Consider the following 22,494-nt stretch of genomic DNA (forward strand, 5'->3'; position numbering starts at 1 on the left):
TCAGTGTCTTAAATCTGTCATGTCCTGGCTGCTGTAAAGAAGTCATCACACTGCCTGAGACTGACATCTGGAGCCTGTGGTCTGAATACAGACTCTCGACCTGCTCATTGCACTGAGAGCTAGGGGCATTTCAGATGCCAATGGACATGGTTTGAGTGGGTCTTCAGGAATTACTTTAGGTGACTTGGACACAGGACATTTTTAAAACTGACATCTTGTCTTTGTATAAGATTTGAATGGATGCCAGTTTGTGTGAGGCTTGCCTAGTCATTAAATAAACAGAAACAATAGAGGAACTTTCATTTGGCTTCTTTTAGAAGACTTCTAGGTCTGCTCTGGGAGGAGGTTGAAGAACCTTATGCTTTGTTTTGCTTACTTCCACCTCTGTTTGCAGGGTATTCAGTACCAAGTGGATTTGTAGTTTGTTTTGGAAGTATACTTAGCACACAGTGATCAAAACCCTAATACAATTCTCAAATTCTCTGTTACTGGGTAGAATGTGCATTAACTGAAATTCCTTGGGTTATGAAATGTACAAGGCCAATGGTGAGGTTTGATTTAAAGTTATGTGCTTTCCTGTTTCCTACAGGAAAAAACAGGAGTTTGCCAGTGGCATCTCTCTCCTTGTATTGTTTTGAAATGCTGTAAAAAGGAAGAGTCTCTTTAACAGTCTTCTGAAACACGCATACACATAATTCTTTTAGGTTTGGCTTTCTTCTTACTTCATGGAGAACAGCTGTGGCATTGTTATTCCAACAACGTAAGTGAATCTCTTAACAGACGGTTCTTTCACTGAAAGCAGCTTCCTCATCCTGGTAGGGCTTTTTTGCTGTTCTTAGATCCTGGTATCTTGACAGGGCTTAAGTAAGTCTGCTGTTTCATTCCAATGTAAGTATAATGTCATTCCAGTAATTCTGCAGTGAAGTGTTGCTCCTCCCCCCTTACAATTTTTTCTTCTGAAAACAGGGGGAACAATAGTAATGACTTGCATTTCTTAATTTTCAGTGCTGGTGCAACACACTCAGCTAGAAAGATCTGAATGGAAATACAAAGTTCCTCCAGCTATAAACAATTGTACATGGGGCCTACTGAGTGCATTTGTGTCAAAGACGCTTCGTCTAGACCTTGAAATTTTCTTCACTCCATTTCCCCAGCTAAGGAAAGTTTATCAGAATAATGTAATTCTTTGCATATAAAATACAAAGCTTGCTAAGGTAACATTTAAGCTTCTGCTTCTGAAGCAGGGATGAGTCTGCACAAGGTGGAGCCATGTGTCCTCTTACACACCTTACAGACTTAAACAGATGTAGGAGTCTCTTGCTTGCAAAGTCTGCTTTTTTCACCAGTGGTGTTTTTGTGACAGTCATCTTGAATATGACATGAGATGCTCCAGCTCCCTCCCTTTGCTATGCCAGCAGCATCTGTGAATCAGCACAGCACAGCTGTGGTGTCTTCACAGAGCTGGGTCCCAGATTTAAGGGCCAGTCTTGGCCACAATGCAGTTGTGGTCCCAACAGTAAGCACTGGGATGCTTGTGTGTGCAAGGAATGGTGTGATCCCAGCTTTATTCTTTCCCTCAAGGGAGTGCAGCTCACACTCTCTGGGTAGGTAAGCACCACAGCTTTGAGGTAATCAGATGATACAGCATCCTTTGCTGCCAGAAAAGCCATATCCCTCCTCTTTCAAGGAAAAAGCAGCATTCCAGCTGAACTGTGCTGTCGATGGAGGAAATGCAAAAACATTATATAAGCAAATGTTACAATTTGTGGGTGAATGTCAGACTTGTCATCCTGGCAGTCGGTTGTAGTGGAAGGGGGAATGCTTTGTGTTAGCAGTTATAATCTCGCCTGAATAGCTGAGGTCTTGACTCAAGTCACTGTCATAGACTGTGCTCACCTGCCTCTATTAGTTCATACTGTCTGTGGGGATGTGACTGAAAAGTGATTTTCCCACCTCTTCTTTTTGCCCGTCTCACCTGCAGATAGACGTCTCAAGGGGTCACAATGACAGAAGGAGCAGGAGTTCCTCCTGACAGGGGCTCAGTAAGAAGCCCTGATTGCTGGTTGTTAGTGGGCTGCATTCTTCTCCCTTAAGACACCTTCACTGTGATAATTGCCTCCTGAAAACTGTATTACTGGTGTAAGACGTAAGCTAGTTCTGAAAGCCTTTGGGAAATTATATTCATTTCAGAAGAAATGTACAGCCTTAGGAAAAGCTGTGCAGGAGTTGCTGGATATGTCAGGGAGTAGAGACAGCAAAGAGTTAAACTGAAGTGAGGGGAGGATGCAACTTCAGCATCTGTGCTCTTCACACAGCCACACTTTTGTGAGATACATCTTGGCTCTGCACAAACCACAGTACAAGCTCCTGTTTTACTTGGTGTACTTTTTGTGTCTGGAGTTAAAACATGGTGTGCTAATGCAATAACCCACCTGTGCAATGAAAATACAGAATGATAACCAAAATGTTTATGTGAGTGCTGGGGGGGGGGACAAGGTGCTGGGAATTGTAAATGAAGATGTTTGACAATAATTAATGGGTAATTAAGATGCCACACATTGTTTCTTTATGCAGGGGTCACTGTCAGAAGCTCAGGTTTATTATGGGCATGATGGCAGGAGGCAGCTACCTTTGTAATTTGCCTTATGTAAAAACTGGACTTGAGAGCTAGCACTCAAACTGGAGTTCAGCCATACTCCAGTGGTGGTTTTGGAAGCTTCAAAAGCAGTCAGTCACTAATTCCCTGAACCCTTCCCTGTTAAATAATGTTGGGGGAGTAGTGTCCCTTGGAGGAGTTGAGGTAAATGGCCCTAAACTATACTGTTTGTGCTATTTAATATTAATTTCTGATCAAATAAATTCTGCTGGGATTTTACGTACTGAAAGAGCAGAACAACTCTAAAATTACTGAAGTGGGATATTTTATGTGAATTACATGTCTCTATGTAAGCACAGGTGTATGCTCAGTGTTGCCTATTGCTCTGCTTCAAGTGTTTGCAACTACTGCAGAAGTGGAAGCATAAAAAACAGAGATAGGGTAGATGCACATCTCTATCCTGGGATCAAACGCAACACAATCTCAGTGTTACTCTTCTCATCTGATATTTATTCTAGTGGCTGTGCAAACTGTATCGTAGAACAAGCTGAGTTGGAAGAAGGGAAGGGGCATCATCAAATCCAACTACTGGCCATTCACAGGATATCCCAAAAGTCACACCATGTGCCTTAGAGCACTGTCCAAACACTTCTTGAACTGAGGCTTGGGGTGACCTGAGTCATTTCCCTGGGGAGCCTTTTCCAGTGCTCAGTCACCCTCTGGGTGGAAAATATTTTTCTGATATCCAGCCTAAACCTGCCATGACACAGCTTCAGCCATTTGCTCAGGTCCTGTTATTGAGCACAACAGAGATCAGTGCTTCCCCTCTGCTTCCCCTCATGAGGAGGCAGTAGACTACAATGAGCTCTTCCCCCTTAGTCTCCTCTTCTCCAGGCTGAACAGACCAAGTGACCTCAGCCACTCCTCATAAAGCTTTCCCCTCCAGACTTTCACCATCCTCATGGCCCTCCGTTGAGTGCTCTCTGATAGCTAAATGCCATTTCTATATGGAGCACAGATTACAATTAAACTGTTTATCTCTCTGGTATAGGTGAACCACTTGAGTTGTTTTGGTTGTTTTCTGGCCATGACCCCGTTTCATTTTCTGTGACCCTGTTCTGTTTGGCTCAGGCTCCCTATGTGCTGTCTCAGGATCATCCTACATCACACCCCTCAGTTAAAAGCAGTGGTTCTGTAGGCAGTTTGCACCAGCTCTTGTGATGATGGCAGATTTTGAGCTACCATACTTAGACTGAGAACTTTGCTTTGGAGGTAAAGTAGGTACAAGATGGATTTTAACTTCAACAATTGTAGAGGCAGAGAAAAGTTTAAGTGAAAGTATATCCACTTTAAAGTAAATTGAAGGCTTCACAATTTGTCAGATTAGAGCATGGTACAGGCAGGTAGTGGCTGGCTGTTTCATGGGAAGTACTGTGTCTCATCTAGGAATTATATCTCTACAGGAGATCTTCTTCAACACTAACAGGCTCCCATTAGTTAGTGAAAATAAAAGCTCTGGAAATAAGGAGAGGAAGATGGTAGGAACAAGAGAAGGTATGAGAAAGAGCAATAAAAGGCAAGTGAACCTGAAATCTTGTCCTGAGGTAGCTGCTCTCAGCTTTTACAGGCTGATTGTTATGATGCGTGTTGTTGGTACATCGTGTGATTGTACATCACCAAGAGCCAGGACTCTGCTGCCTCTTTTGAACGTCATTACAATGCACTTAGGTATCTTGTGTTTCTACAACATGACTATCAGCTTAGATAGATCTGTATGCAGTTAAATATGCTGAACATGTGCCCAGGGGTTAGGCTGTATGTAGATGAGCTATTTCAAACATGAATTTCATCTAAAGCATCAGAAGCTCTCTCTGAGCTGTGGTGCTGGAGGCAGGGCCCTAATGAGATTGCTTCATAATTCAGCTCTAACATACACATTAGGTAGTGGTTAGAAAGACAGTCAATCTTTCAAGGCTTAAGCAGCACTTTCTGAAAGTGCCTTCAATTAACAACTAATGACAAACTTTCTTTAGTGATTCTGTGGCTATGCTGTATAGCCAGATAATGAAAATGATCACCCAGAGATACTTCAATTTATTTACCATTTTTTATTTCATTGGGAGGCTGATGAATATTTGATCCAGTAATGTTCCTATTTATGCCTCCATAAGTCAAGTGCCCGAGTTCAGCTTCAATCCATCATTGCTCTGAAGATTTACATTTCAGATAGATTTTTCCAGCAGCACAGATATTGCAGACCTTAAATTAATGCACAAAGCTGCTTCTACCCTGCAGAAGATAAAACTATTAGGTAAGGAAAACAATATCTCTTTTGGATGCCTGTCTTCTTAATGATAATGGAATTTAAAAGATCTACAAAGGGCTGTTTCGGCTAAATATCTTATGTCCACCACTATTTGAAAAGAGAATAATGAGCTGAAAGTGTTTCTGTGCCTACCTGCAGTGTTAATTGAAAGCTGTGAAGACACACAGGTAGAACCAGGCTCAGGGGACCTTTCTTACAGAAATTTTATGTGAACCATCTCTCCTTTATCTGAATGTGTTGTCTAAGCTGTCCTTATTAATCTAAAAGGCTTCAGTGATAATGAAAGGTCTTCCTAATGCTTCCACTCCTATTAATTCTATTGGCAGCTTAGAAACCAAATTGAAACCCCAGAAGTTCCCATTTTTATGTTTCATTGTTTCTTTCTCTAGTCTCTGATTTTCTATACATGCTGTGCACAGCTCCAAACTTAAAACTGAGAGGGTACCTTCAGAGAAAAGATACACATTATTAATTTGCTTTTTAAAATCACTTGTTGCTCTTCCCCTTTTTAGTTCCAAGCTCCTTATGTGAGCGAGACTTATCATCAGGAGAAGAAATTGTCAGAAGTGACAGATTGGTAGAGAGGTGACTTGTCAAATTGGTCAGGGATGTGTGACATAATTGAAACATTGGCTCTCTCTTTGAGTTAGAATGGTTTGGATGATAATAGGATAGGGTAAGTTCCTGAAAGAATTACTGAGTGAAGAGTTTGAAGACATTCACAAGCTAATTCTGGAAAAATAATTTGCTGAAAAAGGAGGATAATAGGATGAGGATGCAAGCCTGTATACTGACACCAATATTAAAACATCTGATGAATGGTCTGGCATGTGAGACTAGTGCTTTATGTAACTTTCTTCTTTTAAAATGCTTGCAGGAAGGGACCATATTTCAGGACTGTAGTGCTGGAATTGCAGCTCCTTACCACTTTTTTTTTTCCCCTGCAGTGTATTTTGCAACATTGGTCCTCACTGCTTTCTGATGCATGCTCTCTAATGTGTTCAGTAGAACTGCCTGTATGCGGGGGACAGAACTCTGGAGAAGGACCCAATTCTCCTGCTCTTGTGTTTAGCAGATTCACTTCTCTGGATCTCAATTTTCCCAGATACAAAATAGGGGAAAATTATTCAGACTTCTCCTGCAAAAACACTATGGAAGATTAAAAGGAAGGTCTAAAAGCTGAGACACGGGGGAAGCAAAACTTAGCCTCACTGCAGGGAACAGGAATGAAGCCAGCTGTGCAATGCAGTGATAGCAACATAAAGGCAAACAAAAGTTCAGGGAGATTAAAATGCAGGCAAAAAACTGTGAAGCCATCCTAGATCAGTAGTATGTTGTCTGGAGCATGGTGTGTGTTTCTGCTCAGCCATCCTAAAAATAGTATTTTGGAATCAGGAAGAATTTGAGCATCTCTAACAAGAAAGAAAGAAATGGTGAAAATACTGAGATTGTTTCTTCTTGAAACAGGACATTGGAGGCATGCTGGGAGGAAGAAAGCAATCACACAGGTGGGAAAAAATAAAGTAAAGGGTTAGTAGATATTTGAACTCCTGCTCCAAAATACAAGGTATTAAGGACTTAGTGAGTCTGAATGATCCCAAAGCTGAGTCAGTGAGGTGAGGAGGAAGAGGCTGAATTACAAATCCATTCCTATAGCTTGTGGATCCACTGGTACAAGAGTCAGGTTACTGGATGCAGGGGTCTATAGCGAGGTAGAAATAAACTGTGAGAAGGAATAGACATTCTTTTTTCATCACCTCTGGCAGGCCTCTATATACTAGGTCTGGAAAGGCAACTTCTTCAAGTGCCAGGTCATCCTAGGGCATGCACCCTTGTTTAGGGTGAGGACAAGGCTTTGGTAAAATCAAGGTAAGGGTTAGGGCTGCTGCTCTCATTTCTGATAATAGCTCCTTACTTCAATAGCTCTTACTTCACTGACATCTTCCACTCTCCCAGTTTTTAGTGGAATATGGCTGCACAGGCAGCAGGGTGATGCTGGCAGGGAAGCTTGCAAATAGGCTTTCAAGACAGAGGGAAGGACAGATTGGTAGAGAGATGACTCTTTACATTGGCCAGGGATGAATGACATAATTGAAGCACTGGCTCTCTCCCTGAATTGCAGTAGTTTAGATGATAATGGAAAAGGAGTAAATCTGTGAGAAAATTAACTGAGCAAAGACCATGAAGACATTCACAAGGTAAGTATGGAAAAACAATTCAGGTACAGAAAGACATGTCAAAGCCATGCACATATAAGATGAAAAAAAGGCAGAAGAACAAAACTTCCCTGATGGCCTAGAAGGACATTTTGTGGACTGTTCTGTGGCATTTAGCATGACAGATAGTGTCTGTGCACTTCACAAAGTCCTTGCTCATCTCTACATTCCTGCTGCTAGGTGAAGGGTTGCATTAGAGGTGCCAGAAATTACCAGATGCCCCTAGTCTTTTCAAAATACCTTCCCTCTCTCATGATCTTGTGACTGCACAGATAAGGGCTTGTGACAAACCAACTAAGGCCAGAAATTTATTTGGGGTTTTCAGTGTAGGATACTTACTGCCTGAGACGTTCCCCCGATTTTCACCTGCACAGCATGCAATTCCCACTCAATTTTGGTAGCATTTGTAAGCACTTGTATCACACTGCAGGGCTCTGATCCAGTGTTCCAGCAAAGTAGGAAGACCTTATTACTGACCCTTTGTGGGAAATCTGGTTTTAGAGAGTTGGCACATTTCTTGTAAGAACATACGGGTCCCACTTGTCTAGGACAGCTCCGCATTGTATAATCACAAAATAGTCTATCTCTGTGCTCCCCTTTTCCCTACATGACTTGCAGCTTCTGCTAGGAACCACAGACTTGGGCTTCTGTTCTTTCATTTGTAACCCTGATTCATCTCCAGCGTAGGTCCATGCTGAACTACCAAGGAAAACGGTTTACATGGGTATGTCATTACAGGCTGTATTGTAGCACATAGGCTACAGGGGCTCAAAATAGGCTGTATTTGAGAGCTTAGAAAACCATCCCTGCTCTTTTCTTCTAATGACAGTTCCCTGCAGTTTTAAAACAGAAAAATGTACTATGAGAAAACCCCAACGTGGCCTGTCACAGTATCATCAGCATGTGTCTGGGTTCTGTCTGACCATGTTGCTACATGCCACCAGCCTTACCTGTATTCAGGTCACAGAGACAGTCAGGTTCCTAAACCCGTTCATTGCCAGAAGGCTTCTGGAGCTTCACTCAAAGGTAGTCTGGGATCACCTAGAGAAGTAACAGCAATGGTGAAATGTTGTCCTTCATGTCTGTGAGCCTTGGCAGAGCACTGCCTGGGAGGGTACATCGTGTCACTGATGTCTGACAGCTCTGTCCTCCAGCGCTTTTAACCGTAGATGCCTTTCACTGTCCCTGTTCTGTCTCTTCCTTTTCTTATTGGATCTTTTCTTCTAGGAACATAATTCAACTGTTCTTGTTTCCCCTCCTGGCTATCTGACTGACTGGATGGATACATCCAGTCTCTTTCTTCCATCACCTTCTCCAGCCAGCTCTAGTCCTACTGCCAGATCCTGCTTTTCCTCCCTGCTCACCTTCTGCCAGTCCCCCTGCCCTCATCAGCCTTAGCCTTGGGCTGCACCTGCAGAGAGAGATATCACTTAGAGGGGAGGGCTCAGGTGGGCAAATGTGTTCCCAGCACCCCACCTGAACAAAAGAAAAAGAAAAAGGTTGGGGTGTCATTAGAATTATATACAAATATGGAACATATTTCAAATTAGGCTAAGAAAATGTCCAAAGTGCAAAATTTCACCCTGAAGAATAGACATTTGGCAACTAAAAAATAAGTCTCAGAATCCAAATATTTCGGTTGTCACACTTAGAAAGGAAAGCCCAGAAACCCTTGCCATGACTCACAGCAATCTGCCTTCCAGCAAAACCTTTGGGAGGGCCAGCACAGCGCCTTTGGGTTGGTCCTTGTATCACCAGCAGAAGGAGCAGCAGCCCAGAGGGAGCTGAATAAAGACCAATAGTCTGTGCATGTGCCTGAGCCTGTCCCAGGGAGCACTGATGGTGCATTTCCCTTTTCATCTCCATTCCCAGCTCAAACAGGAATCTGGTTTGGATTTTTGTGCATGCAACGAGGTTCTCCTCGACCTCCTGTTTCCGCATCATGCAGTGCATCCTGCCATGCTCCACAATCTGCTGCGGCTCCTCTAAGGGTGCTGGGGACAGATGGCTTGATTTCAGCTGATAAAGAGGCTGCCTTGAAAGAAGAGAGGCAGAAGCTGTCTGGCCTGATACCTCTTTCTGGTGCTGTCAGTGAGAGGTGAAGGAGACAAGCTGGAGGTGGATGGACACCAGCCCCATTCCAGGGAGCATGGAAGGGAAACAAATTCCTTTAGAAAGCTTTTCTGCTACTGCCTAATGGTGTCTGCTTGCCTTTACTTCAGAGACCTTCTGCCAACCGCAGATTACCCCAATGTGCTCTGGTTTTTGCTCAGCCCGCTGTGCTACATGAAAGGTGTAGCTCAAATATCTTCAGACCATCTCAAGGGATGGCCAGGGATGTGGCTGACTTTTCATGTGCTGCTGACTTTTAAACTCAGTGTGGTAAACTGCTAACCAGCCTTGTCACTTGCCGTCCAGTAGCACTGCAGCTGTCAGACACCTTGCTGATCCCAGCCCCTGTGTGCACCACAGGGCTGGCAGGCTCTCCAGGACCTTTGCAGTGCACTAGCTGCAACCCTGCAGTAACCAAGGGAATTGGGAGCAAGCTCAGTAAATAGTGGGAATGATAAAAGCCACCACTTCTGGTAATAAAAATGGATTTTTCTTCAGGAACCTCAATTTTGCATTTTTTTTTTTTCAGCACTGGGAGGTGAGGAAATATCCCTGCCCTTTGGAAACAGAATAATTTATAAGCTGCTTTTATAAAAACCAGTGATTTCCCTTTAAGTCAGCTTCTGTGCCTTTGTCTCAGCTTCCCTGATTAGTCACATAATGAGGATATTTCTAATACAAATGTGTCAGGGGAGAAGGGAGCCAAACATTGCTTTATCAGAAGAGAATCTGTATCCCTCCGGATCCTAATTAGTCACAGAGATACAGAAGTGTGGGGCGGGGGCGAGGCAAGCTCTTATTTTAGAAGCCAAAATGATTTGTGCCCTCAGAATTTCTCAGGCAAGGCTGGAAAGCCATGCCAAGGTAGGGAGTGCCTTCAGATCTCTCCTGGCTTTCATATCCCTGCCCCTCAGATGTGTTTGCTGTGCTGCTGCTCCTGCTGCTGTTTGCAGGGCTATTTCCATCACAAGCTTGGCTAAACAGAAACTCTCTCCTTATAAATATGGAAATCTGATGGTTGAGCTCTCTGTCTCTCGGGATAAGTTGAAAGCATGGTGCTAAAGAGAAAAAGGCTGTTGAACTCTGAGCTTGGTGTCTTTGTTTTCTCTACTAGTGCAGAGAAACTGGCAATTTTTTATTGCTGAGATCCCCCTTTGCAGTATGGACAAGTGGGTTATCAGTCTTTCCTCCTGGGAAAGCTCTGAGCCCAGCAACAGCATGAGCTGTGTCAGAGTCTCTGCTCTGTCCTGGCTAAGCTGATGTCCACCACTGAGATCCCCACCTGTCTTCAGTGTGGCAGATGTGCTTGGTGCATGAACTCTGGACAGCTGCATATTTTTGGGGTTGTGTTGGAAGAGTGTGTGATTTTTATATTTGTTAAAGAACTTTGAATGCCAGTGGGCATCCATTATAGTTCCTGATAAATCTCTTGATTCATAGAACATTCTGAGTTGGTAGGGACCCACAAGGATCATAGAGTCCAACTCCTGGATTTGCTCAAGACAAACCCCAGAAGTTAGACCATGTGCCTGAGCACACTGTCCACATGCTTCTTGAACTCTTGCAGGCTTGGTGCCACGATTGCTTCCCTGGAGAGCCTCCATTCCAGAATGGTGGGGCCCCACAGTGCTTCTTCGGGGCTTTGTGTGTATCCTGCTTACAGCACATCTCCTTTCCTGGCTTGAGACCACAGTCAGAGAGCCTGCAGAGCCAAACACCCTTGCTGTGTGGAAGGGAGATTTACTAGGTGCAGGAGAGAGGTAGGATGAAAAATTATTTGAGAAGGAGTGAACAGAAGAAGCAATCAAACAGCTCAGAAAAAGATCTGAGGGATTGGATTAAAGGTGCCAGGGGTATTCCTGAATCGAAAAGCAAGACCTCATTCATCACAACTTGTGCAGAAGTTGAACATATAAAAATCAGCTGCCTTACAAAACCAAAACCCAAACTAACTAGAAAAGAACAAGTGACCCCATATTTATGCTTCTAATACCTGTGACATTGAACCACTGATTAGAGCCCTTGGTGTGTCGAGAGGGATGTGGAGCCATCCCTGCTTTTTTGGCTATTGTTCTTACAGCCAGAGACTGTAAAAGCTTAGTAACATCATCCTTGCTGGATCCAATCAATGGCCTGTGGAAGCAATTATCTGGTCTCCAGGACATTGGTGGGAACTAACATAATTGCAACAGGGCTCTCCTAATGTCATTTGTATTGCACCAGGTCTTTTCTTTGTCTAAATATGTCACTTCTGCAGTATCTGCTAGAAACAACCAAAATTTCTAGTGTTTCATTCAGTCAAACTTTGATTTTGTCTTTCATATACAGCTGGGGCAGCCTACCTGCACATGGAGGGGATCCATAAACCATTCTGTATGTGCTGACAGTCATGGCATTTCAGTAGTGATGGCTCCACTTGTCTTACACTTCCTCAGTCAGTTTCTCTAGATGTTAGAGCTGTCCATGGGAAGGAAGCACAGTTCCCCTCCACAACTCAGGAGAGTCTGTGAAAATCTTTATTTGAGGTGGAAAACAGCTCTCTCTTTGAAAACAGGCTGTTCCTCTTGATGACACCCTGTTAAAGACTTGAAGAAGTAAAGATGGGACACAGACCTGGAATAAGCTGTCGTGGTTTTAAACCAGTAACTAAAAAAATTACTTATTTCCTGCTGTGAGATATGGATTAGAGCAAGAGCAAAACAGGCTTAGAACTTAAAAAGGAATAAAGAAAGTTTATTAACAAACTACAAGAATAAGAACACCAGAATAAACTTCCAGAAAACCCTTTTTATCCCCTACTACCCACCATTCCCTTGTTCACATGACAACAGAGACAAAAACTTTGGAACTTTGGTGGTTAAAACAGTCCCAATTCCTGCTAGAGTCTTTTCATCAGTCTTTGTAGAGAAACAAGTTTTCTTCTGCTAATCTATGGAGTTTTCCACAAGAAAGCTATTTTTGTTATAGCTCTCTATTTTTCTGATGCCAGTTACCCAGAAATCTTGTCATCAGTTCACTCCTCCCATTTCACATCACTCTGAGGTGTGTATGGGTCAATGAGTCTAGGGATGTCATTTTAGGGATGAGTTATTCAAAGGCAAAAGTTCTCTTCATTTGTTTCTGTGAGCTTCCCTGGAAACAGTTTTCTCACTGGCTCTCAAGGCCTCAAATTTTCAACTATTACTCTATTCCACTCTGTTCCAGCACCTCACTGTATCACAATTACTCCACCTTTTGCTCAAAATCCAAACTTTGAACACTCTATTCCTCCCTATATACTCTGTCATGAACTAAAGGAGTTTTTTCAAGACCTTATTGTCCATCTCCATAGTTTTAACAGAAAAATATTTCAGCTTATAAAGCATCTCCTTATTCTCTACCTTTTCTGAAGCTTCTTTTCTTCACTGTCTCTGATAGTTTATAACGTCTCTTTACATGTTGATTCCTCTCTTTTTCTCTCTCTGGATAAAAGGATTAATCTGCAAGTCTCATCTGAGTAATGAAAAGGTTAAAATCTTGCCCAGGCTTTGTAGATGGTTCTGTGATCTCTGCCGGAGCAGCAGCTGGAGCTGTCTGCGATAGAAGATTCTACATGGCTGCTCTGGAGAGTGTGGTCGCTGTCTCAGCCTGCCGCAGGTCAAGAGCTTTTTCCTTTCTTTACTTGGCAGTCTCTGGTGAATTCAGTCACAGCAGAAACTGCAGCCGAGCCAGGGACCGGCCTGGCCCGGCCAGAGCCCGGGGCAAGCCCCGCAGGCCCCATCTCCCGGCCGGGAGCCGCTGGGCCCAGCCCAGCCCCTGCCTGGGCTGCATGGGCTGGGCAGGGAACGGGAGGCCAGCCGGAGCTCTGTTACCTTTCACAGCCAGAAAAACAAAAGAGCACAAAAATGCCCTGACTTTACATCTTAAGGAGGTGTTTACAAGTTGACTTCACTTTTTAATGGTTAAAACTGCTGTCAATTCTTAGAAATGACTGATAATTGGTCAGGAGGAAAGACTCCCATCAGCCACCAGCAGTTTCAACTTCCCTAGCTCCCAAAGCTGTCTTAAAGGTAAAGCCACCCCATGACATAAGCTCTCAACAATAACCAGTGGGCAAGAAATGAGTCACAAGAACCTGCCGTGGTCCCTTGCAGACTGCACTGGGGCATGTAGTTTTCCATAAGATTCAGCTGCAACATACAGCCAAGGGCCTGGGCTCCTGTTCCTGCCTCTGTTCTCCAAACACACTGTGACCTTGGCTCTGACACGTTGCTCAATTTTTTCATCATTTTAAGGGGTATCCTCCCTGCAAGAGTTGAGGTTTAAAGAGCAGTTGTAAAGTTGTATGGGATTTTTTATGATCGTGGTTTGGCCAGATGCCAGTTGCTAAACTGACTCTTACAATAGCTACCAAGGAATCTGTGATTCTTTAGTGCCTTGAATACTCTTGTTGCACCTCAGAGCTGTGGCTGTATAATCAGAGGCACAAAAGGAAAGGTGTAATATCTTCACATATCCGTTACCAGGAAGGACTTATTTGTATACTGAATCATCCTGAAAACATACCTCAGTTAATAGCTGGTTTTAAATAGCTATTGCATGCCAGCCACTTGGCAAGTGCTGCAGGCAATGGGGAGTGTAGTGTGGCATATCTCTAATTTGCAATGTTAATGATCCAATTTAAGTCATGTAGAGCTAGCATGAGATACCAAACTTATAAATATATGTGATATTAGAGATGGCTTATATGTGTGAAAGAGCCTGGAGGGAAATACGGTGTTAAATATACTCTATTATGATTGAAAGGAAAGGACCAAGGGCTGCTTGTGCTTCTGGCTTCTCAAAAGGAAATCTAACAGAAATCATGTAATTACTCCAGTTTTTCTTCTTTGTCCCTCAAATGCTTTCCCAAAGAATTTGGTCAAATTACTGCATTGGTGTTTCCTCTGCTACTGTAGACTCCCAGGATTAATCATACATCAACATGTTTAAAAAAAAATAAATTCTTCCCTATGCTGCAAATGTAATTTTTGACTAGTAAAACAGACCACTGAAATATCTTGTTTCCTTTCCACAGCTTATGCTTTTCTGTTTGCTGCATTTTGTTCAGCCTGGATGTGGCAGTCGGGCAGGCCCAATGTGGCCAGGGTTCCAAGGGAGCATTTCAGCACAGGCACTGCAGCATTCACAGGGAGACTGGCACTTCTCTTCTGCCCCCATTTGAAGCAAAGCAATGGCCTGAACTCCTGGTTACCTGTCAGTGAGTTGAGCTACCCCAGCTGCAGGTGTACACAGCAAAAAGTCATTTTAGTTACATTCTGGTTCAGTTTAATTAATAAGACTAAAGATTTTAATCTTGCAGCCATATTAATACTGTTGGCTTCTCAATTGCTGAAATAAAATGGTTTCAAACACCAATTTGTCTCACAATTATAAACTAATCAGGTTCAAAATCTGGATCTTGTAGTGGATATTCCAGGCCTAATTTGTTAAGCAAGATCTGTTCAGTAGTTGCTCAGAAAAGAAAAACAGCAATGTTGTAAGTGATGCATTGGCAGAGCTAGTAGAAAGTCAATAAACAGTTGTTTGTTGCCTTGTTGAAACTGAGTCAGTAGCTATCAGAATGTTTTTCAGTACATAAGTCACTGTGTCACCAAAATGTCATTTATTTTGACTTTGGTACAGGGAGGGTAGGGATGCTGAGAAGAACAGTTACTGCTATAGATCTGATGGAGCGCACATGTTGATGAAAAGTGACAATCATGTCTTCCCAGGAGCCTTCTGCTCTGGACCTCATGTGATTTTGGAGTTCCTTCAATGTGTGAAACTTAGGAAAAAGATTGTTTTCTTCATCTCTCCCTGAGAGAAGGTGGAGGTCAGCTGTGGTCCTTGGCAGTGAGTAGGGGAATTTGGAGAATGTCTCTTCCAGGATAGACTGGTGTTCTGACTACATAAGTCTGGCCTAGAAGCAAGTTCTTCTCCTGTTAAGACAGATGGGGGAAAGGGACCTGAAAAGCCCAGGGATCTTCACAGTTTGCACCAAATTTGGATCAGGCTGCCTGAAAACCAGGTCAGCTCTGTTGACTTTGTGTGTGACATCAGTTTCTAACCTGGGTTTGCAACAACAATGCCACAACTTCATTGGGCAAATGTACATCTCCTTAGCCGTACCTCTGCAGTTTTCTATGATACTTCCTTGTAATCCTGCTCCAATTTAAAATAATAATTTATTTTTCTCATGATCAGAAACATGAGAAAAAGTACTCCTCTTTTTCTCTCTGGCAGCCCTTTCTGTAACTGAACACAGCTATAATATCCTTCCTTAGTCTTCTCCTTTCTTCGCTGAGCAACCCCATTCTTCTAGTGTTCTGGGGTGGTTGTAGCTTCTAGCTTTTATCCATAGGACTGATGAGGGAATTACATCTTCCTTGAAAAAATGGGCTCCAAAACTCCTTACGCTTAAGCTTGAGGGAGAAATCATCAAAGAGTCTTTTGTGAGGCTTTCTAGTTCCATTCCTGCTGTACATCGTCCCATGACACTTTCTCTTGACAAACATGCCGTTATTACTGACCATTGTTCATCTATACATTGGGTTTGGATTCCTCCCCTATAAATCTGATCCCTTGTAAATTTCAGCCTTTCCTTTATGTTGTTTCTTACATTGACATCAAACTATGAGCTTCTTTGTTCCCAATGGTTTTGTTACTGGTGGGTTTTTTGGGCACTTAATGTTTGTAGGTACTTTATGTCTATATTGTAGTGATATGTAGAGGCTACAGACGTCTGCTGTCTGAAGCAGTCAGAGATTTTACATAGCCACCTGTGCACATCAGAGTCCCCTTTGCAGAAGCTTTCTATAGCCATATTTCTCAGGAATACCTGGCATGGTACAGCTTGGGGCAGAGGTAATCTGCCAACAGCACAGGACTTTCTGTTCCCCAGGGCAGAGACTGAAGGTATAAATATTTATTAGCATCACTGTGTTCTAGCCCAAGAGTCTGAATGACAGCATGGGAATCAGAAATTTCTCATTGACCCAAATGTACTGCCTGTATTCAGGGTGTGTGGTTTCTCACTTGTTTCTGGGCTCACTAAATCAGTCCCCCACGCACAGAACATCTATCCATTTTTCCAGACTCAATGTTTGATGTAGGAAAGAAACAAAACATTTAGACTTGTTCTTTCCTGTTAGCATTTGTGTGCAGTATGCAATCCACATGTGCAGCTCCAGGAAGCAGACATCTGCTGAGCTGCAGCCATTTGCTGTAAGCTGTCACACATGCGTTGGTACTGAGACTTCTGTTGTCTTTTAAGGACGGCAGAAGACAGCAAGTACATCATTGATGGGTACTGCAGAGAGACAAGTTAGCTGGATGGTACTCTTGATCAGTTGACTCATACTGATACAACTGATGGTGGTCAGATGGAAGCCTGTGAACTATGGAGAGAAGTTATGTTCAGGTCAAGCCCTCTATACTGGGTCTTTCCTTGAGATTAGAGGATAAGGCCAATTGTGCCTCTCTGCTTTTATCCAAAAAAAAGCAGCAGAGCTGCATTGGTGATCATAGGATTTCCCACAGGCAGCAAAGTGGAGAACATTTTCATAAGAGCTGTAAATATGACTGACTTTGAGGATGGGAAGGAGGGGCAGATAGAGGCTTCTCAAGTTGTGTGTACTGGGGTCAGTAGTGTTGACTGTGAAGGAAGGCAAAGAAAGTTGTGTTTTCCCAGGTGCCACCAGGGTGGATGTATATGTACCAAGCACCCCGCTCCATCATTTGGGTCTATTCCCACCCCCCTCCATAGTCACTGTGGGTTACTGGGAGGGGTAGATAATAAGAGTAAAAGGTTACTGAGCTGATGCTTTCTTAAGTACTGCAAGAGAGAAAGTGATTAAAAAGAGAAAAAATAAAAAGCCTGCTAAGCATGCCATCTTCCTTAAACCCCAGATTTCACCTTCCCTCTGTGCTCCTGCATACTGATGATTCACAGCACTCTTGCTCCACAAAGGTTCGCTTGAACTAATTTCTTATGTTCAGAAATGGCACATGGTACACACGCTGTGGGACATAGCTGCTCCTAGCAGGAGGGCAGTTTTCAAGATCCTTTGTGTCGAGCCTATAGAAACAAACAATCTAGTAAGAAAACTCCCCACCGTTCAAATGCTGTGATTGTGCATGCCCAATTAAGCTGTACGCATATGGGGAGAAAACTTTTATTAAACTCTGGCCTCAGCCAAATGTTCATGCAGTGCCCTGATTAAATGTATATTTTCCTTAGGAATGAAGACATACAGAAGCCTCAGGAACAAAAAAAAAAAAAAAAAAATTAAAAATCCCTTAAATATATTAAATACCTTTAGCCATCTGCAGCCCCTGCAGGTACTTCTCAGCACTTGCCTTTTGTTTGAGAGCATTGTGTTTTTCCCCGTGAGCAAAAAGAAATAACATCATCTGTCCTGGGACTAGTCACACCACGTAACTGAGATTTTGATGTTGGGGGCAGAGCTGAGTGTATTGGTTTAGGGAGGCTTATGAAAAAGAAAAAATTGCCAAGTAAATTCCTATACCAAAAGCCTGTGTTGAATCTCAGTGTGCTCTTAGGCATTCACAAGGAAAAGGCTAATCAGTCAAATAAACGTTTCTCTGGGCAGTTGAGCTGTAGAGAGAGAACTGCATCCATTCAGTATGCACAGAAGCAGAGCATGTTCATGCAGAGACAGCTCCAGCTGAGCTGGCGTGGGAATACTGCTGTTCTCACAGTGGGCATTGTTACTATGGAGTTCTGTGAGTTGCTGCAGAATGTCTGTGAAGTGATGGATGGGAAATATGATGGTGTCTTGCCACTCCTGGGCCAGGGATAGATACCTGCTGGCACTGGGAACACTGTTCCTGACCCAGCACCGTTTCCTCTCAAATCCATTTTATTCTCTGGGGGGAGTGGGCCTGGCTCAAGCATGCACCCAGAGTGATGGTGTTTGTGATCCCTCTGTACAAGCTGCAGATCACTTGTGCAGTTGTAATGTGCTGCTGGGGCTGAAAAGCATCATGCCAAACCCTTGGGTAGAATTCCTAGGGCTGACTCTGCTATCATGTCCTGCATCATTCCCACCTCTAGTGTCACAAGCTGTACCAGCTGCCAAGCCTCCTCTCTAGACAGTGGGGAGAGGGAAACACATCTCCGAGGAAAGATTCATGTCCTTTTAAGATGAGTGTCTTAGACAGAATGGAAATAATCATTCTTTGAAAATCCTATTAGTTTTCTCTGGAGTCCTACGAAGCCTTTTCTGTCTGTTTGGTCTAGAGCCCATTTCTGAGATTTCTCCAGCTGCGTCCACTCATCCAGGCTCAGAGTTCAAATCTTCAAAGGTACCTCAGAATATTTCTCCCCTCCCTCTGCTGATGCAAATGGTTGTCTTATGTCATGGTAGGGTTACCTACAAAGGAAAAGCTACTGTCAGCACAGCAGTTTACCACAAAACATAAGGGCTGATTTGGATTTAGAGTTTTAGCATGATTTTAACAATGTGAGCCTGGGCTAGTCCAGATCTTGCCAGACCCCTTTTCTGCCCGGCTTCTGGCTTTGAGCTCAGTGGCCTCTCTGCTGGACTGCACCAGCACAGGAGACAGTATGTGGCCATCATATTATGTCAGTTCCCGTAACATGTCTACACCTGTGCCTTTCTCCAGCCAGCATATTGGGGCTCCAAGGACTTGATTATTGTGTTCAATAGAACTAGGAAGCATGCAGGTCTTGGAGTCATGTTTCCTATAAATGGCTGTATCCTGCTTTTTTCCCACATTGGCAGAGTAAAGGTTCTCATCCAGGAAGCCTGGACTCAAATGGTGCCACTTAGCACCATTTAGACATCTCTCTTGGAGAGATCCTAGCATGTCTGAGTTACAGATATATCCTTTGTGTTATCTAGCTATTCCCATATGTAGAAGCCGGAAGATAAGGGAGCTTATGTGTATGTCTCAAACACTGATAGTCATGTGGCTGTGGAGCCAACCAAGGATTGTTGGTAGTAACAGCCAAGGATTGTTAGTAATAGCACACTGGGAGAGTGAACAGAATGTGGCTGGAGAAGGGGCCACATGGAAGTAGAGCAGCACATTCTGGGACACACATCCTTGTCCTGGCTCCTGGAGATAAGCACAACACAACACAGCACAAGTGTAGGAATGAGGTCAAGAATCAGGCGTGGGCTGTAGGAGGATACGGAGACCACCAAATACCCTGAAGCCTCCAACCCATTTCCAAAGTAACTAAATTACACAGAAAGGGAGAAATTTACCTCCAGTGCAGGGAAACTCATCTATAAAAAGGTACCCCCAAAAAGCCCAGGACCCTGTGTGTGTACTGCAGCACCCTGCACACCCCATCAGTTGCATCGATGATGGAGCCAGGACTGCTGATCTCTCCCTTCCCTTCCCTTCCCTTCCCTTCCCTTCCCTTCCCTTCCCTTCCCTTCCCTTCCCTTCCCTTCCCTTCCCTTCCCTTCCCTTCCCTTCCCTTCCCTTCCCTTCCCTTCCCTTCCCTTCCCTTCCCTTCCCTTCCCTTCCCTTCCCTTCCCTTCCCTTCCCTTCCCTTCCCTTCCCTTCCCTTCCCTTCCCTTCCCTTCCCTTCCCTTCCCTTCCCTTCCCTTCCCTTCCCTTCCCTTCCCTTCCCTTCCCTTCCCTTCCCTTCCCTTCCCTTCCCTTCCCTTCCCTTCCCTTCCCTTCCCTTCCCTTCCCTTCCCTTCCCTTCCCTTCCCTTCCCGCACCTTCCCTTCCCGCACCTTCCCTTCCCGCACCTTCCCTTCCCTTCCCGCACCTTCCCTTCCCGCACCTTCCCTTCCCGCACCTTCCCTTCCCGCACCTTCCCTTCCCTTCCCTTCCCTTCCCTTCCCTTCCCTTCCCTTCCCTTCCCTTCCCTTCCCTTCCCTTCCCTTCCCTTCCCTTCCCTTCCCTTCCCTTCCCTTCCCTTCCCTTCCCTTCCCTTCCCTTCCCTTCCCTTCCCTTCCCTTCCCTTCCCTTCCCTTCCCTTCCCTTCCCTTCCCTTCCCTTCCCTTCCCTTCCCTTCCCTTCCCTTCCCTTCCCTTCCCGCACCTTCCCGCACCTTCCCGCACCTTCCCTTCCCTTCCCTTCCCTTCCCTTCCCTTCCCTTCCCTTCCCTTCCCTTCCCTTCCCTTCCCGCACCTTCCCTTCCCTTCCCTTCCCTTCCCTTCCCTTCCCTTCCCTTCCCTTCCCTTCCCTTCCCTTCCCTTCCCTTCCCTTCCCTTCCCTTCCCTTCCCTTCCCTTCCCTTCCCTTCCCTTCCCTTCCCTTCCCTTCCCTTCCCTTCCCTTCCCTTCCCTTCCCTTCCCTTCCCTTCCCTTCCCTTCCCTTCCCTTCCCTTCCCTTCCCTTCCCTTCCCTTCCCTTCCCTTCCCTTCCCGCACCTTCCCTTCCCGCACCTTCCCTTCCCGCACCTTCCCTTCCCGCACCTTCCCTTCCCGCACCTTCCCGCACCTTCCCTTCCCTTCCCGCACCTTCCCTTCCCTTCCCTTCCCTTCCCTTCCCTTCCCTTCCCTTCCCTTCCCTTCCCTTCCCTTCCCTTCCCTTCCCTTCCCTTCCCTTCCCTTCCCTTCCCTTCCCTTCCCTTCCCTTCCCTTCCCTTCCCTTCCCTTCCCTTCCCTTCCCTTCCCTTCCCTTCCCTTCCCTTCCCTTCCCTTCCCTTCCCTTCCCTTCCCTTCCCTTCCCGCACCTTCCCGCACCTTCCCGCACCTTCCCGCACCTTCCCGCACCTTCCCTTCCCTTCCCGCACCTTCCCTTCCCGCACCTTCCCTTCCCGCACCTTCCCTTCCCGCACCTTCCCTTCCCGCACCTTCCCTTCCCTTCCCTTCCCTTCCCTTCCCTTCCCTTCCCTTCCCGCACCTTCCCTTCCCTTCCCTTCCCGCACCTTCCCTTCCCTTCCCGCACCTTCCCTTCCCTTCCCTTCCCTTCCCTTCCCTTCCCTTCCCTTCCCTTCCCTTCCCGCACCTTCCCTTCCCTTCCCTTCCCTTCCCTTCCCTTCCCTTCCCTTCCCTTCCCTTCCCTTCCCTTCCCTTCCCTTCCCTTCCCTTCCCTTCCCTTCCCTTCCCTTCCCTTCCCTTCCCTTCCCTTCCCTTCCCTTCCCTTCCCTTCCCTTCCCTTCCCTTCCCTTCCCTTCCCTTCCCTTCCCTTCCCTTCCCTTCCCTTCCCTTCCCTTCCCTTCCCTTCCCTTCCCTTCCCTTCCCTTCCCTTCCCTTCCCTTCCCTTCCCTTCCCTTCCCTTCCCTTCCCTTCCCTTCCCTTCCCTTCCCTTCCCTTCTTTCCACTGACCTATAATTTATGCCTAAATGTTCTCCTGGAGACTGGTTTTTTGGTTTGCAACTTTTTAACTAGTCACTAAACTGCTGCATTAGAGGAAAAGTGCAGCAGTTACTGCATTAGAGAAAAGCAGAAGAAATTGCCTTTTTGTTCACCATTGTTCTTGAATGCTTGTAAGCACCATCCATTTTAAGTACTGTCAAAGTCTACTAGGTACTGCAAAGGAGGAGGATTTTCATAAAATGTTTTAACCCTACATATGTTATTTAACTGGTTTCCACCAAGCTAGAGCCTAATTCAAAAATCGTATTTCATCTTCTAAGCACAGTGTATTAAAAAGAACTAATGTGCATGGCAGGGAGAAGGCAGGCAGAAGACTGACTCAACAAGTGATTTTTTTTAATTTGTTTTTTAAATTTTTTTTTAGGTTTTTTTTTTTTTTTTTTGCTTACTGAGAGGGAAGAATGATGTTGCCTTGCTTTGAAACTCTGTGACTCTGCTTTGTATACAGGTGTCAGTGACAAATGATGAGTTGCATTTTACATGAAATTTATTTACAAAATAAAATCTCCAGAAACTGAGAGACAGACAATATCAATTCACCAGTTTGGAATAGTATTCTAGTATTTAATTTATGATGCCTTGTTCCATTTCTTACAAGTGATGGTTTATTCATATATTGGACCTACTGCTGAATGCTTGCTTTGCCTGTGCAGCTCTACCTATTATATACCCAAATTTATATACACGTATATGTATGTGCATGTTCAATTTAATTTCTATCTTCTAGGTGGGAATAAGAACATGTTTGAAAAACAGTTTTAATTTTCACTATGGTGCTAAGTGGAGAGAGTTCCAATAGGTTTACAGTTGCTGTGAAAGGACTTCAGTTATTCTCATCAGTAGTAGAACTGTCTTAGATGGTAATTTGTTTCTGTCTCAAGTTCTTTGATGTG

At 44.6% G+C, this 22,494-nt stretch overlaps 1 protein-coding gene across 3 annotated transcripts in view; it reads left to right on the forward strand.

Moving 5' to 3' along the window:
* FAM219A (family with sequence similarity 219 member A) overlaps nucleotides 1–22,494 on the forward strand; it is a 96,432-nt gene that overhangs the window by 34,563 nt on the left and 39,375 nt on the right. The gene's annotated exons all lie outside the window — the stretch shown is intronic.

Source organism: Poecile atricapillus, chromosome Z (genome assembly GCF_030490865.1).
Source record: "Poecile atricapillus isolate bPoeAtr1 chromosome Z, bPoeAtr1.hap1, whole genome shotgun sequence".
NCBI classification, from domain to species: domain Eukaryota; kingdom Metazoa; phylum Chordata; class Aves; order Passeriformes; family Paridae; genus Poecile; species Poecile atricapillus.